Here is a 16,445-nt window from a genome sequence, read left to right on the forward strand (position 1 = left end):
CCTTAAATTGGTCAGACACTCTCCAATAAAGTCTTCTCAAACATTGTTGACCATTTATGACATCAGTTGATGTTGTGTACCTCATATTTATCCACATTTGATAATCATTGACTAAAACTAGTCAGATTGGGAACTTGATTTATATATTGCCAAATGATATTGCTGTCGTTTACACCGTGACTCCAGACGTTCATCAAGTAACACTGATAACAATCAGCGATTTAGGAGAAAGCGAATACGACACACCAAAGCGCCCCGCTACACACACACAAAAGCTCTACAAAGTGAAGGAGCAATAAAGCAGTGATAATCCGCCGGTACTGAAACAGTTGCCCATTATTCCCTTGTAATTATCCTTTAATATGGACTCTGATGTCGTCTCTGCTTTCTCTTTAATGCCTACACACAAGCACAATTGTACAGTAGGCCGCATTGCACAAACTTTCTTTTGGCCGTGCACCATACACGCACACACGCACACACGCACACCATTGCTTTGTGCATCATTACACTCACTGTATTGCCTTACACAGTTAGAAACCCGAAGACTGGGTTAAGCTGTTTAAGACTCGTTTTTTTTTTTTTGCTTCATTAAGACGGACAGAGCGCCGTCAGACAAAAGTAGCTTTCAGCAAGCGCCGCAGACGGCAACATTTGGTCACGGCTAATTGAACACGGACCAAATGTCAAATGATTTTCACCCTTTGCTTTCATCTTCTCCAGGTTATTTGTTTCCTTCTATTCTATTCCATTCTATTCTATTCTGACAAATGATTAGCACGGGTTACTTTTTGTTTTGACAGAGACGGTATCTTCTGCTACTAACGTAAAGTTTCAAGATTTTACTGACATTTTCTGTTTTGATTCCGAATGATTTTGAATTTAATTCCCATCATTAGTGACTTGGGAATTAAGTTGGAAAATAAAATGTCCAAAATGCAAATAACAATGGAATACAATGATTTGCTAATCCTTTTAACTTCTATTCATTTGAATATACTACAAAGATCCGATATTTCATAATTTGAAATGTGGACTCCTCAGACCACGGCACACTTTGGATCTCAGATTAAGTTCGGGCCCACAAAATGTTTCTAGATTATCTAAATCTTCTGATGGCATTTTTGGACCGTAGATAATGAAATCACAAAATTCCTTGCAAGGGGACATTTTGATTGGTTTTAGTTTGATGATGTTTTCACTGGGTCTTGTGTCTCGTTTGTTTTTTTGTGTCCACCTGTTCTCGTCAGACCGGCCACTTTTGTTTGCCAATTACGGTCGCTTGCCTCAAGGTGCTCTCTCATCAGTTTGTTTGTATTGTGTCCTCTCACCGTTAAAAAAAAAACACAAAAAAAAACAACAACAAAAAAACAACCTAATATTTACTTGAAAAAAAGTTTTGTTTTGTTTTTTTACTCAGAAATTAACAAGGATAGTTTTGAGTACTCTCACAATGAGTTTTATTATGTAAAAAAGAAAAAAACAACAACAACAGAAACACACTGATTACAACATTTCTTGTTTTTCATGACACGCCCCTTGTTTGTTTACTCGTCCTGTTGAATTAATGGGCAAAGATTGAATGCATGTAATGGAATCCCAACCCTTGTCTATGTTCACCACTAGGGGCCAGTGCAAGCTCATTGCGCCCTCTTGCCTCAACCCAGACAACTGTGTGTAAAGAAGTATTGTAAGTAGAGTTCATCACAGGGCGTGATTGTGACATATCTTCTTCTTTTTTTGTGTGTGTCTTATAGTCAAACTTGGCAACACCAAGCTCATAACTTCATGAGCACCACAGGAACTTCGTCTTTGTGCTGGAGATGACCAGAAGAAGCTTAAAGTAGGAAGTAAGTCACGTGTTTTGAGCAGGAAACATTTTTTTTTTTTTAAATCCCAGGTTATGTATTTATTTTATTTTATTTTATTTAATTATAACTACCTTTCACTGTCAAATCTGACTCAAGAAATTCATGATGACCTCACAACGCTTGACAATAGGTGAAAAAGCACAATGACCCGAACCGGCAAAACACAGTTAAAGGTCAAGGGTCAGAGTGACTCAACAAAGAATATTTTGTTGCTAAAGGACAGAACAACAACAACAACAACAACAAAAAGCTAAAAGTTGCAAAAGTAATGAAGCAAAGTTTCCAAGCCAGTATGCAAAAATGCAACAAGGACACAAGTCGCCGTGTTTCTAATATTGCTTTGAGATCATCAGATGATGAGGGACTCAAGTCATATGATTGAATTGACTTGAGTCAGACTTAAGTTGGTGTTCTTAGGACTTGCAAAACTTGGGAATGACTTGACTTGACTTAGACTTGAAATACATGAGTTGTAAATTTGAGTTTTACACTGAGACACACTGAAATGTAAAAAAAAAAAAAAAAAAAAGGTAGAATCAAACATTGAAAAAAAAGTTCTTCCCCATATGTAGTTGATCGAGGCCTAGTTTGGCTGGCAACAAACTTTACAATAAAAAGAGTGAAAAGCATATTTTCTTCTCTTTCGTCCAAAATTCACTTCACTGGTATGAAAAGTATTTGATGGATCGTCGTTGAGGAAGGAATGTTGCTGGCAATAATACACGCAGAAGAAAAGAAAAAAAAGTCAATCAAAAGCCTTCAACTTTTTTTTTTTTACTGTCGGTCTTGATCGTGTCACGTTTGTGTCTGAGAAGTGTGAAGAAAAAACACACCTGCGACCGCAGTGATGTCACTGGGAAGGACGGCTAAAAGCTTCTCCACATTTCCTCACATGGACAAACAAAACGGAGCCGTAAAAACAGTGCCAGCTTGCGGCCCGTTACCCAGAATGCCTCGGGCGGGAGATGCTTGTCACTCGGTTCCAGTCGGCGTGGCAACAGAGCTTATTAATCTGCCGATGAAGGCCAGCTGCAGAGGTGGCAGGAACATACGCACACGCATTTTTTTGTTTTTTGTTTCCGGGGTCACTTGTTTACACAAAAACAAGCTTTGCGTTACTGATTCTACACCAACAATCATTTCGGATTGCTGATCGTAATTGTTCTCTTTTTATGAATCCTCACACAACGAGGAAGATTGAACCGGAAAGTGTTCGTGTGTGCGTTTAGTAGCTTTACTCCAACTTTAATGCTGCCCCCCCCCCCCCCCCCCCCCCACCCCAGCATATCCTCACCGGTTGCCTAGAGACGCGGATTTGAGCGAGGGCCCCTTGGTTCATTCCCACACAGTCCCGTGGTCCCAAGTGTGTGCGTGTTTACGTGCGCGTATGTGTGTTGAAAGGATATTTCTCTCTTTCGCCTTTTGATTCGTTCGCAGTGTGAAGCAGTTCCCCGTGGAGACGGTATGGGTGGGCAAAGAGGAGAGGAGGAGGAGGAGGTGGAAAAAGATGAGGGAAGGGAGGAGGACCGAGATGGAGAGAACGAGTGAGTGAGCGAGCATAAGTTCAAGGAGGTAAAGGAAGGTGTACGCATTTAAATGAACAGAGACAGGAAGGAGGAAGTAGAGGAGGCATCTAAAAGGGAGGGGAGCTGCTGGTCACACATCAAGGCTTGAAAACAAGACGCCAACAAGCTCCATCACGGACAAACACGCATTTCTCTTCTCACAGGAAAGAAAGAAAGGAAGGAAGGGTTGACCAGGGCAGAAGTGTTCAACAGGAAGTCCCCGGTCCGCAACTGGCCCGCTCATGAAGTACAGTAGTCGGTTTCCTCTTTGCTCCAAAAGTGTCTTACTTTCATTGATCTGTACGTGTTCCTGGATAGCCAATAGCCCATACACACCCATGCAAGCCGTTGAAGCCACAGGGCGGCCATCTTGCTCCTCCCATCTTGTGAGCAGACTACTGTATACGTACAGATTAGACGTATTCAGCCCGTGGGCTCTTAGTATAGCGTGACCCTGCACGATCGGTGACACGCATGCGCAAAAGATCCCGCCATCTTGGATCGCTAGCTAATACGAATACTTTACCTCAGAGAAAATAATAAAACAGCTGTTTATTCATTTTGGGAGTGAACGGAGTTGTCAGAAAGCTGGTTTGTAATCTAGTTTGACTGACCTGACTGTTTTGTTGACATTCCCTTTAGCGCAGCACCATCTAATGGATGCATAACGTAACCCCAGCCTCGACTGTAGCGCCTTATATATGGGAAAAGTTTTAAAATATGTCATTCATGGAAGGTGCGCCTTATAATGCGGTGCGCCATATAGTGCGGAAAATACGGTACACAAATGCTTTTCTTTTTAGTATAAAATGACTTCCATGAACTATAATCCATTTGCGTTGTGGACAAAAGTAGAATCCGGTCAGTGATTGTGCCTTTAAGTGCTGTAAATAACGAATCCTTGTTGTAGCGGAAGCTACATGCTAACAGCAGCAGCAGTTACATGACACAATAGTTACCATGACGACAGTTCTTCCTCACCTTCTAGTTTTTCTTCTTCCATTTTTTCCCACTTCTACTTTCTTTTGGTCATTTGGGTGAGTGAGGGTGTAGAAAATCTTTATGGAACATGATTTTTTTTTCTACTATACTATTCACGCGGTCAAAATCCACAACCAAATGGCGAGCGTTTGAACATCCTCCAATCTGTCCGGTAAGAATAACTGCGCTCGCGGGTAACAACCATCATTAACAATCATCATGGAGAAGGAGAGTCCTCTTCAAATCAATGCAACCTGCTATTAACATTTGTACTTATTGGACGAGGCTGAAGTATAACCCGCTCAAATCACGGCTGAAATGTGCAATAAATACATGTGTTGCAGTTGTAAAATCCACATCATTTCATCTGGGACACAAATGTAACTTAATCGAGCAGACGAGCGCACAGCCTTGCGCTTCCAGATCAAAGTCTGTAGTGCAGCGGCATCGTTAGGTCCGTGTATATTTCACAGAACATGTGGCAATTAGCGCTCAAGGTGGTTTTGGTTTGATAGTTTCGGTTGGTGATGGGGACTCACAGACTTTAGTCCCTTTTGTATGGGTGCTGTACAACATATATACAATTCAATTCATGTTTATTGGTTTTTAATCTTGGTCTATATCACAGCTACAACTGATTTACTTAAGTTTTTTTCAGTTGCTTTTGAAGTCATTGGTTGTCACCAACAAACGATACATTTTAGAAAAAGTATCACAAGGTTATTATAGTTAACAAAAACTAATGAAATAAGGAAAAGTAAAATTGAAAAAAATATCGTGAAAAAATACAAATAAAAGCAGCGTTTTTAATTCAACTGAAATGTCCTTTTGTTGTCATATTTGTCAATTAAATTTTTGACTGCCAAAAACGTTTAATAACAATTAAGTAAAAATCATACTGTATGCCGCCATAAACGTTCAATCACGTCAAGTATTTATTTATTTCTTGTTATATATCAATGGGCAGCACAATGTCGAAGTGCAGCGCTGCCTGGTCAATGGGTTGTGGAATCAAAAACGCCCACAAGCTTTGGCCAGCAAATGGCAGCATTGTATCTGTTTTCAATGGTTTGCCGGTGTATGAAATCACAATGAAACATGACGGAATCTGATGAAATAGAACGTTTTTCAAGGACGACCTGAATGATCAAAGCCTTTGTCACATTAACCCTAATTCACAGAGCGTCACTAAACAAAAAAATATTCGTGTCAAAGTCACTGTTGTGGAGAAAATGTATATTTTGAGTTAAAATGCTTAAAATCGACTGGCACTGTGGGTTGTTTTTTTTTGATCATGTGTGGCAGTAAAATAGTTAATAATCACATAGATGAGCTGGATCTACATTGTGCTTCTTCTTGCATCATTAGCTAGCTTTATTTTTTGTTGTTCTAATTGAAATTATTCCAACTGAAGATCATCTGCTTACATCTGACACGATCTATTCCGATCCGCTGATTCCACTCCATGTCAATTATTTTGTAATGAAGAATAACACAAGATGCAGTCACCAATTAGTGCCAAATTTAAATGAAGCAAATTGTGTATGACACAATTTTTGGAACATCCACAAAAGTAAAATGGAACGATTCAAATAACAGTTATTCAAAGCGTATCTTTTGTTTTTCCCGTCATAATGGCAGATCAGAGTTGGCTAGTTCATTCTGCTCCTGTCAGGATGAGGATAAGAATTATTATTATTCATTGCGTTCCTACTTTTGCGACTTGTTTGACAGCCTGACAGCCACAAGTTGCATCTTCATCACTCACAAGAAACTTGACACATTTGGAGAGTGAAGAACGGACTTTATTTGATTTTTTTTATAGGTATGAATGAGTGTGACTTCGCAGGAATCAACAACCAAACGACCTTTTTTAATTTTTTTTTATTTTTTTATGTCGTTTATCCAATAATCATCCCGTAAGAACTTGTGTCCGTCCTACTTGCTTCCTGGCTTCCTCACGACTCGAAAGTCCGCTGAAAAGCAATCTTCCACCCCCCTTTGGGAATTCCATCCCGCTTATGTCAGACTTGAAATGGATGTGCGTGCGTGCGTGTTTGTGCGTGCGTGCGTGCGTGCGTGCTCATCTGTGTTTAAAGGCTCAGGCTTTGGTTGCCAGGACGATCGCTCCTTCAACGGCGCTTTGAGCTTCAAACCCGAGCTCCTCAAAGAATCGTGGGTAAACAATTACAACCTCCTCCAAATCTCCTTCTTTGCTTTGCGTTTTATTCCTCCTTTTGTCCATCTCCCCTTCTCCATCTCACCTTTTGTTCTTTCTCGTGTTCTAGACCTCACGTTTCTTTCCTTTTTGAAATGACAACTTGTAAGGACTTTACATGCACGTCTTGAAAGTGGCAAGTTAATGCCTATTATCTATTGATTATTATTGATTGCCCAGAAATGGAATCTATGCATGCAAGGTGCATGTTAACAACTGGTTGGGATGTAAGCACATCGAAACTCAAACAAGTTCAATAACTCATGGCGTCCCCCAAGGCTCTGTACTTGGTCCTATATTAGTCTTATTGTATTTCAATGACATTTTCCATGTCTCTAAAGATTTTTTTTTTTTAGGAAGTTCTATTTGTTGATGACAACTTAATACTGCTCTGCTATCCATTATATCCAAAAATACAAAGTAACAACAGAAGGAGGGCTTGATGCAGATGGCTTCGGAGAAAACACTTGATGAAGAAACATGACACCAATGAGCAACACCAGTTGATTTATTATTATTTTTTGGCAGAATATGACAAAAAAAAAGGGTGACAAATACAGGACGATAGCAACTGCATAGAAACCAACAGCATCACAAGGACCCAACGCAAAACAGCCAAAAAATAAGCTTTAAATTTAAACAAAATATAAAAGCTTTGCCACCGGACAGATTCTACACCAATCCACAATTTTCGGCAATTTAATTGAAGTAGAAAGGGTAAATGAAACAAAATTTCTTGCCGCTGTAATTGTGTTGGATATGACACATAGGAAATGTCAAAAGCAACATCTCTAAAACTATATCTATCCTTTACAAAACCAAGGATCTCCTTGACTCGTGGGTCAAAGTGTAAACAGAAATCATCGAGGCCAGTTGGAGCCGTTGGCGCTTGTGGATATTCGGTATCGACCACAAACAGGCAGACCAAAGTCTTTGTTGGTTTGTCAGACGGATACGGAAATGAATCGCTTTTATTGATGTGCGCTATTCAAGGACTTTATGGCTTTTAATACTCATAGCGACGTCTTTTTAGGCCTTTGAGCTACTTTATCCATGTTCATAAACGCTTCCAGATCTATAGCCATGCTTTTCATCCCTTCTTGTATAATCCAAATTCAATTAGGACCTTCTTGCCTGTCTTGTTAAAAAGTCCTCAACAACTAAAAATCATTTTTTCCAAGCTCCGGTAATTTACTTTACTACAACATTAACATTTCCTTTCACATATTCATCTCTTTGACATTGATAATTCATTTGATTCCAAATTACACCTTTTCCACTTTGCTCTCTCGGGGGTTTGTTTTGACAAGCGGGGACGCCGGGCGCCATTTCTGTCGGCCGCGATGACAAAGATATCATGCGGCGCGTCTTTAAACATGACGCTGACATGTAGCACTTATCCACTCACCCAAAGGGAAAAATGGCAGCATTTCTTCCGCGTGACACCTCCTTCGCTCCCGTGTGATGCCCATGGAAGGGGGTCGCCTCCGCGCGACGATTAGTAATAATCATCAGAGCTGAACAGTTTGGGATGGACTTTTTTTTTTTTTTTAGGTTATTCCCCAAAATGTAAATGAAGTGGGGGGGAGCCGGGGAGGACAAAAGCTGGAAAAGAGCCTTTGTGTTCAATCAGACGTTCCTTCTTTTGTGTACGAATGAGTCACTTAAAAGCAGACATTTATTTCATTCAGATTCTTGTCCAAATTTGCATGCGAAACAATTGAGAGGGCATCATTTGACGGCGCTGTCAGATTGAGTGACTGAGGAAAAGGGACGAAGATTGCCGAAGAAAGGGAAGTCGCGCAAGTACAAGCGTTGGACTAAAGTCTATAAAAGTCCATTGAAGTTTGCAAACTAAGACCGTAAAACGGTAACCTTGTAAGATGAATTCTCGCGGAGTTCACAAATTCTGGAGACATGCGATTGGCTGGCAACCAGTTCAGGGTGTGCCCCGCCTACTGCCCAAAGCCAGCTGAGATAGGCTCCAGCAACCCCCGCAATCCTTGTGAGGAATAAGCGGTCAAGAAAATGGATGGATGGACAAATTCCGGAGAATACATCTCGTACCGAGCCCGTTGATTTCCAACGAGTGGTTCGACCCTATCACAGAGCGACATTTTGTTTGGGGGCGGGACATGCAACGGCGACGAAACCAGGAAGCCAAACAAAACCCAACACGGACAAATGGACGCCACAATTAATTCTGTTCTTGCAGAATTACTCAAAGCAATGATAGTTATTATAAAAAACGGCCTGCGGGGGGCAGCAGAGTATAAGAGATCAGCCAGGGCCATGTTGCAACAACTTCTTTTCCCCACTGTTTCAAACAGTTTTGTGAATAATGATGAAACTTAGCTATATTCTAAATGTACTTTTTTTTTCCCCGATGAAAGAAGAGACGCTAAGCTTACTTTTGGCAGGTTTCATATTTTTATAGCAATAGAACAGAATATTCTGTGGACCTTGCAAAATCAGTCAAAATCCAGTAAAACAGCCTGGAGTGAAGTGGTTTGGGAGTGAATGAGTTAAATATGCGCCCAACCCAGTTGCGTAACATTTTCATGATGTTCTTCACAAATCAAACTGACAAATTGTTGAACTTTGATTCCAACAAAAGCATCCAAATCCAAACGTGTTTCTTGATATCAAATATCACGAATATTCAATATTATTATTCGTATTTTTTTGTATAGAAAAGATATCATGATTTTACTGGCGTATTTTTTACAACCGAGAAATACATATATTTTTCAGTTCATGCATGCTTGTGTCAAGTCAGTGACACGTCAAGTCAGTTTTGAATGGCAATGCATAAAAAGTTCATTTAAAAAAGTGAGTGACCTCTGCACATTAATCATCGACTGAATCTCTGATATTTACTTCAGTCTAAACGTCTTTGACCCTGACCACTGATACTGCCGTGTAGAAGTTTTGATTGCAAATCAACTAAATGCTGTCAACATGTACTTCTGGCCTTCAATTCAATTTGTACGCTGTATGGGGGGAAAAAAAATAAAATTGTTTTGACTGGTACATTATCGCTCATCAGGTGTTTGTCACCGCCGGATAACTTTATCGCTCTCAAATGCGATTGGGGTCCTGGCTGTGTTAGTCATATTGAAAAGATTTTTCAATCTTATGATGCCCATATGATGTCCAAACTTTTTATTTATTTTTTTTAAGATGATGCATGCAATCATTCCGATCCGCTGTTGCTGCTGTTTCATTCCAAAATTCTGGTCATTAGACTTTAGACCAGGTGAAAGCGGGTCTAAATTGCGGTGCAATAACTAGCATTTCTGCAACCATTCTTTGCTGTTCAGAGGCTGCATCAAAGCCTTCTGTATGCGCCAGCATAATAAAAAAAAAAAAAAACCCACAAAACATATAAATACGTCTTTGGGACACTTAAAACATTAAAAAAAACAACGTATTTACACATTATTGGGAGAAAATGAGTTAAGCCTCTGCCATGTAGATTGGCCACATGTAGACAAGGAACGAAGGAACAATAATGCACAAAAAAAAAAACCTGAAAAAAAAAACCCTCGTTTTCAAGCAACTGAAAACAAGACCTTGACGGAATTTCTTCTTGACCTTGAGTGCAAATTATTGTGGAGATAAGCCAGCTGCACTTGTCTGAGGACACACACAGAAATGACAAAGACCCTCCTTTATGCCCCAAATAGCAAACGACACATTCCATGTTTTCTCGATGACAGTCAAAAAAAAAAAAAGATTTTGTGTGTCTGTGTGCAGCAAGACCCGTTAGGCCACAACTTGACTGCTTCTGTCTCCCAAAAGCGTCTCGGTAAACACGAGAGAGAGAGAGAGAGACAAATGCGCACACGTCTTCGCCCATTTCCCTCCATCTCACGCTCTAACTGCTGTTTTGACAGTCATCAGGGGCGGGGCCAGCAGGTCTGCAAAAGACATGTGAAGAAGCCCAGCTGTCACAATTAAGGCTGGAAAATAGCTGTGGAGAGAGAAGCTGGCATTTCCAGACCTCTCTACCGTTATGTCTCCTGCCATTTCTTTCACACATTCTTTAGTTGGTGTCTTCCTATTTATTCTTACTAAAATGAAACAAAAATGAAGTTAGTAAGGAACCAAAATGTGTCAGCACTTCCATCTGGAATTGAAATATTCACTTTTATTTCACATTGTCGTATTCAAATTGCCTGACCTGTCATTCCATCAAGTCTTTGTCCCCGGTCCACAGCCCGCTCACCAAAACACATCACGTCTCGTTGCCATGGAGTCGGCCCGATGAGTTCTGACAGTGTCGCGAAGCACAGGAGAAGGAGGGGAAGGCGTGACTCTCAAACAGTTACGATTATTGCGATTTGTTGTTGTTTTTGTTTTTAAAAATGAAATTTAGAAAATACTAATCAGTGAACTTATACATAATAATAATAATTGTAATAATAATAATAATAATAATAACAATAATAATAATAATAATAATGCATAAGGACACCATACAATTCAAAAACAATTTAATTAAAAACACTTAGAAAAAAAATGGGGGGTTGGGCTAGTGGGACCCCAACATGTACACTAGGGGTGTGAATTGCCTAGTACCTGACGATTCGATTCGTATCACGATTCACAGGTCACGATTCGATTCGATACCGATTAATCCCGATACGAATGGTCACGATTCGATACCGATTAATCCCGATACGAATTTATAAGTCGATTGTTGCGATTTTTTTCCATTCAAATTTAGAAAATACTATCAGTAAATTTGTACATGTACACTGTAAGATTTGTATGAATATATTTATCTAAAACTTGAGGCTTATAACCGTGAGCCACTGTACACAAACAGTTTGCAATCTGTTTCACATTTGAACAGCATTAAAATAAAAATATTAAGGCTTAATGTGCCGTTCATATAACATTCTTCCATGCTCAAGGTATGAATCCTAAAAAAAAAATAAAAAAAAAAATAAAAATAAAAAATAAATAAAATAAAATCGATTCTGCCGATTATTGAATCGATTCGAGAATCGCGCGATGTAGTATCGCGATATATCGCCGAATCGATTTTTTTTAACACCCCTAATGTACACTGTAAGATTTGTATGATAATGTATTTACCTGAAACTTCAACACTGTATGAAACAAACAGGTTGCAAAACTGTTTCATGATTGAACAACATTAAAATAAAAATGTTAAGCCTCAATGTTCCGTTAATATGACATTCTTCCATGCTCAACGTGTGAACCCTAACCCCTAAGTAAGACTTTTTTTTTTGAAGATTTCCATCAAAAATGGATGTTTAAATATCGATTAGGCCGCATATTGAATCAATACAAGAATTATATATGTATATATATATATATATATATATATATATATATATATATAATATATAATATTGTTTCACATCTGTCCCCTCGCACCTTCCCCACCATCATTCTTGCATCTGCCCTCCCTACTCGAGCAAAAAGGTGTCGGGCTCCCCGTCTGCACATTGAAACATGTGTCTGCTGATTAATTGCTGCCTGATCACCGCCGTTGCCGCTCCCCGCTAATTTCTGTCTCGCTGGATTTTTACAGCCTGCGAGCTGCGGGCCGGGTGTGAGGTTTTTTCGAGTGCTAATTGCACCGTATTTGTTGCTAATAGGATAATAATTGGAGCAGGTGCAGATAGCGGGGCGGTTATTTGGAGAGGGAGAGATGTAGTTTGGCGTCACGCCAGGGATGCATGCTGTTCAGCAAAACATTACGCGCGCATAAAATGCATGCTTAAAAAACGGAAAAATAAAAATAAAATAAAAGAGAGGCCCAGTGGGCAGACAATTACCATTGTCTTTTAAAAGATAAAATAAAATAAATAAATAAAAATAAAATAAATGATCACATCCAGCTCAATCAGCGTCCCAGGAACTCTTTTACATTTTATTTTTTATTTTTTATTTGTGTAATTTGCTACATTGCTGCTGTTTTATAACCTCCTTTCTCTGATTTCAAAAACAACATCAATCAAATATCAAAAACATTTTTTTTTTTATTGGTTTTTGTCAATAGAATGGTAATGGAAGCTGTTCATTACAACTGCATATTAGGGCTGTGCTGAATATGTGCATAAATATAATACAGACATATTGAAGATAGTTGGAATTATACCAAAACAAAGTGTATTTGAAGACTCTTGAAGATTTTGCCACTTTTGTATTCATTCGTCACTTAGTTTATAAACAGTAAATCATTGAACATTTTAGCCTTTGCATAGACATTGAAGTATTTAGTTCACATTTAGTTGTCGTTTGAGAAATAAATGTCCGAATAATACGCTTCCTCCACTTCAAGTCCCTTGAATACTGTAAAAAAAAAATAAAATTAAAAAAAAAAAATGGAAAAAGTTTTTTTTAGACTTGGAACGAATTAAAATTATTTACATTAATTCTAATGGGAAAAATTGTTTTGGATTTCGAACAAATCTCTTTTCGAACAGCCTTCTGGAACGGATTATGTTCGAAAACCGAGGTTTGACTGTACATAAACAAATCAACTCATCATCCGAAAGTGCTGACTAACTTTCTCACCCGTTCAAATCCGCGGTTACGATTCAGACCGACTCGAGAAGCGCCTCGGCAAGTGGTAAGGTCACGCTTTCAACGAGCGGGAAGCCATATTCGGGCAAGCGCTGGCATTGTCGTAATCGCCCCTCTCATGTTGTTCCCCCTCGGAGACTTCTCCGTCTGGAATACGGTGATGATGATATTAATACTAATCGTAATATAGCCGGCAATAGATACCGGCTCTGTTGCTTTGAACTGCAAATGGGTCGTGTTTGGGGGAAGCGACGCGATTAAGCGCGGCGAGACTGTATAAGACGGTAAATCTGGAGAAGCGGAGGCGTCCCCCCACCCACCCACACCACCACCATAAACAAATAATCCAACGCTCCTTCTCAACACGCCATCTCAAATCAGTTTGGATTAGGACAGAATACGGGGATGTTCCCTTTAATGTCACGCGAAGAGAGGGCGCATCTTCCCCTTCCTTTTCGGCCCCCCCGCCTGCAACCCAACGCCTGCACTGTGTTTAGCCCCCGCTTAGCCAAATGAGCTCCTAATAAATGCGGCGCTGAGCCCCCTCCGCCGCCGAGCCGCTTATAATTGGAGGCCTTTCTTCTTCGCTTTGGAGGGGAAAGTATTAATGAAGGTGTGTGTTTTGCAAGGTGAGAGTGTGTGCAAAAGGTGGAGTGTGTGTAGGCAAATGAGGGTGTGAGAGAGATTTGCTTTCTGTGTGTTATGATATGTTTCATATGCGCGCTCTACCTGTGCCTCGTTCAATTATGTAAATGCCGCCGCTGTGTGTCTTCACCGTTAACATTCGCCACACATGCGGCTGATATCGTCATCCCGCTCCCGCTTGCGATACTCTCAGGTTTAAATCCTGCTCGTCGCATCCCCGCGTCCCGCCGGGGAAAACGTTTTGTAACTGCACAGCAAAGTCGGCCAGTGTTCGATTTAACACTGAGGGGCGTATTCACTAAGAATGCGCTGCTGCGTTTGGTAATATTGCACGAAATATTGCACCACAACTGCGGACTCTGGTTCGAGTCCAGGCTCCGGCCTTCCTGGGTGGAGTTTGCATGTTCTCCGCGTGCCCGCGTGGGTCTTCTCCGGGTACTCCGGTCTCCTCCCACATTCCAAAGACATGCATGGCAGGTTAATTGGGCGCTCCGAATTGTCCCTCGGTGTGCTCGTGAGTGTGGATGGTTTGCTTGTCTCTGTGTGCCCTGCGATTGGCTGGCAACTGGTTCAGGGTGTAACCCCGCCTACTGCCCAGAGCCAGTTGAGATAGGCTCCAGTACGACCCTTGTGAGGAATAAGCGGTCAAGAAAATGGATGGATGGACGGCAATGGATTTGCGGCAAGAACATGTTTGTTATAGTAAGAGTTGCGAGAAAGATGACATTACCAGAAAGCGAGGTTGGTCCGAGAGTCAGCGTTTAAAGCGCCATAAGCAGAGAGGATGACAACGACATCATTCGTTCATAAAGTACAAATTATTGGTGCGATTGTTTTTAAAAAATATATTTTCAGAGGTTGACGTGAGCGGTACAGTATGCATCTGGCACGTAAGAATGATCGTAAAATGCCTCCCCACCATTGCCGATCAGCCCGGGATACGTTATGTGTCCTAAACTAACACGGGAAAATCCCCCCCCCCCCCCCCTCTCTATCTTTCTTCCCTGTCTGCGTGATTAGCCGCGCATGTTGTGCCGCAAATGGCATGCACTGCTGTCATGATCGAGGTTGCGGCAGGTTAATCCATGCTTTCCAAAAACGTTATTTGCGTCACGCAAACTCGGTGTCGATATTTGCGCTGGCGTTGGTGAATTAGACGCTGTATATCAATGAGTCTAAATTTGCATTGGGGTGGGCATATTTGGCGTCAAATGTATGCAAATGACCTAATTTACATACGGCCAAATAACACCGGCGCCCGATGACGCAATCTGGTTGACATTGCACTTATTGACGGATTTCCCAGACCAAGCTGAAGACCATTCCATTTAGTTTGTGATATTTAACTGACTTGGAAAATCCGTTTGGCAAAAGATTTGATTTGAACTGCAGTTTTTGGTGTTTAAATTGGCCCGTTTGATAGGTGGATATATTCCATCGTTTCACAGGCGAAAGCATCCACATACATTTCAAATATTCAAATCATGAAGTTATTACTTTGCCGGTTTCTTTAGCGCGTACACCGACTGACCTTCTAGCTCGCTACAGCCGCGCGTGTGCGTGCGCGTGCGTGTGGAGTACGGAGCAAATAGACGTATCAAGATAAGTTTTATCACGTAATTGAATGACCCTGGAGTGAACTCTGACAAGAGCAGTGTGATGGATGGGCGAGCGATGAAAGAGCGTTTGAGACGCGTATAGGAAGAGATTAGGCACCTATGTGGTTATCTACGGCGGGGTGATGTTTACTCTGACAGATGCTCTGATTGATGTTTTCTGTAAAACTTTTCCCAAATGGACTGGCAATTGCTAGGCCCTTAAGCATTTGGCATTGCAGCGAAATAGTTGTAGGTTCAAATCCCTTGCTAGAACAATTACAAGTGTTTATTGGGCTAGTAGTACTGTTCTAATGCCCTACCGAAACTTCCGCAGTGCTATGTGAGTAAGAGTTAGAATTATGATTGTGTAGTGTTCATTGATGGAACTGCAGCGCATATTCTGCAATGCTTTTCAGTATTACAAATATCATTCTTACAAATGACGCAGTGGAGTTTAAACCAATGCAAATTAAAAGCACAATAATACACATGTGGACACTTCCCAGTAATTCAAAGCATTTTCTGTTACATATTACTGTTCTCAGAAGGTGTTAAAAAAATATCAAGACGTCACATCATCAACCCCGCCCATAATAATAATAATAATAATAATAATAATAATAATAATAATAATAATAATAATAATAATAATAATAATAATAATAACAAAATAGCTCGGACCTTCCTGGGTGGAGTTTGCATGTTCTCCCCGTGCCCGCGTGGGTCTTCTCCGGGTACTCCGGTCTCCTCCCACATTCCAAAGACATGCATGGCAGGTTAATTGGGTGCTCCGAAATGTCCCTAGGTGTGCGTGTGAGTGTGGATGGTTGTTCGTCTCTGTGTGCCCTGCGATTGGTTGGCAACCAGTTCAGGGTGTCCCCCGCCTACTGCCCAGAGCCAGCTGAGATAGGCGCCAGCAGCCCCCGCGACCCTTGTGAGGAATAAGCGGTCAAGAAAATGGATGGATGGATGGATAATAACAAAATAATAATAATAATAA

The 16,445-nt window shown here is 40.7% G+C and overlaps 1 protein-coding gene across 2 annotated transcripts in view; it reads left to right on the forward strand.

Annotated features, from left to right (window-relative positions):
* Positions 1-16,445, forward strand: part of LOC144026706 (uncharacterized) — a 166,501-nt gene that overhangs the window by 59,586 nt on the left and 90,470 nt on the right. For both annotated transcript variants that reach the window (XM_077533626.1, XM_077533625.1), the window contains exon 10: positions 1,758-1,850. The gene's annotated coding sequence lies outside the window, so the exon portion shown is untranslated. The remainder of the gene's footprint in view (positions 1-1,757; positions 1,851-16,445) is intronic.

The sequence above is a fragment of the Festucalex cinctus genome, chromosome 10 (assembly GCF_051991245.1).
Source record: "Festucalex cinctus isolate MCC-2025b chromosome 10, RoL_Fcin_1.0, whole genome shotgun sequence".
Taxonomy (NCBI): Eukaryota; Metazoa; Chordata; class Actinopteri; order Syngnathiformes; family Syngnathidae; genus Festucalex; species Festucalex cinctus.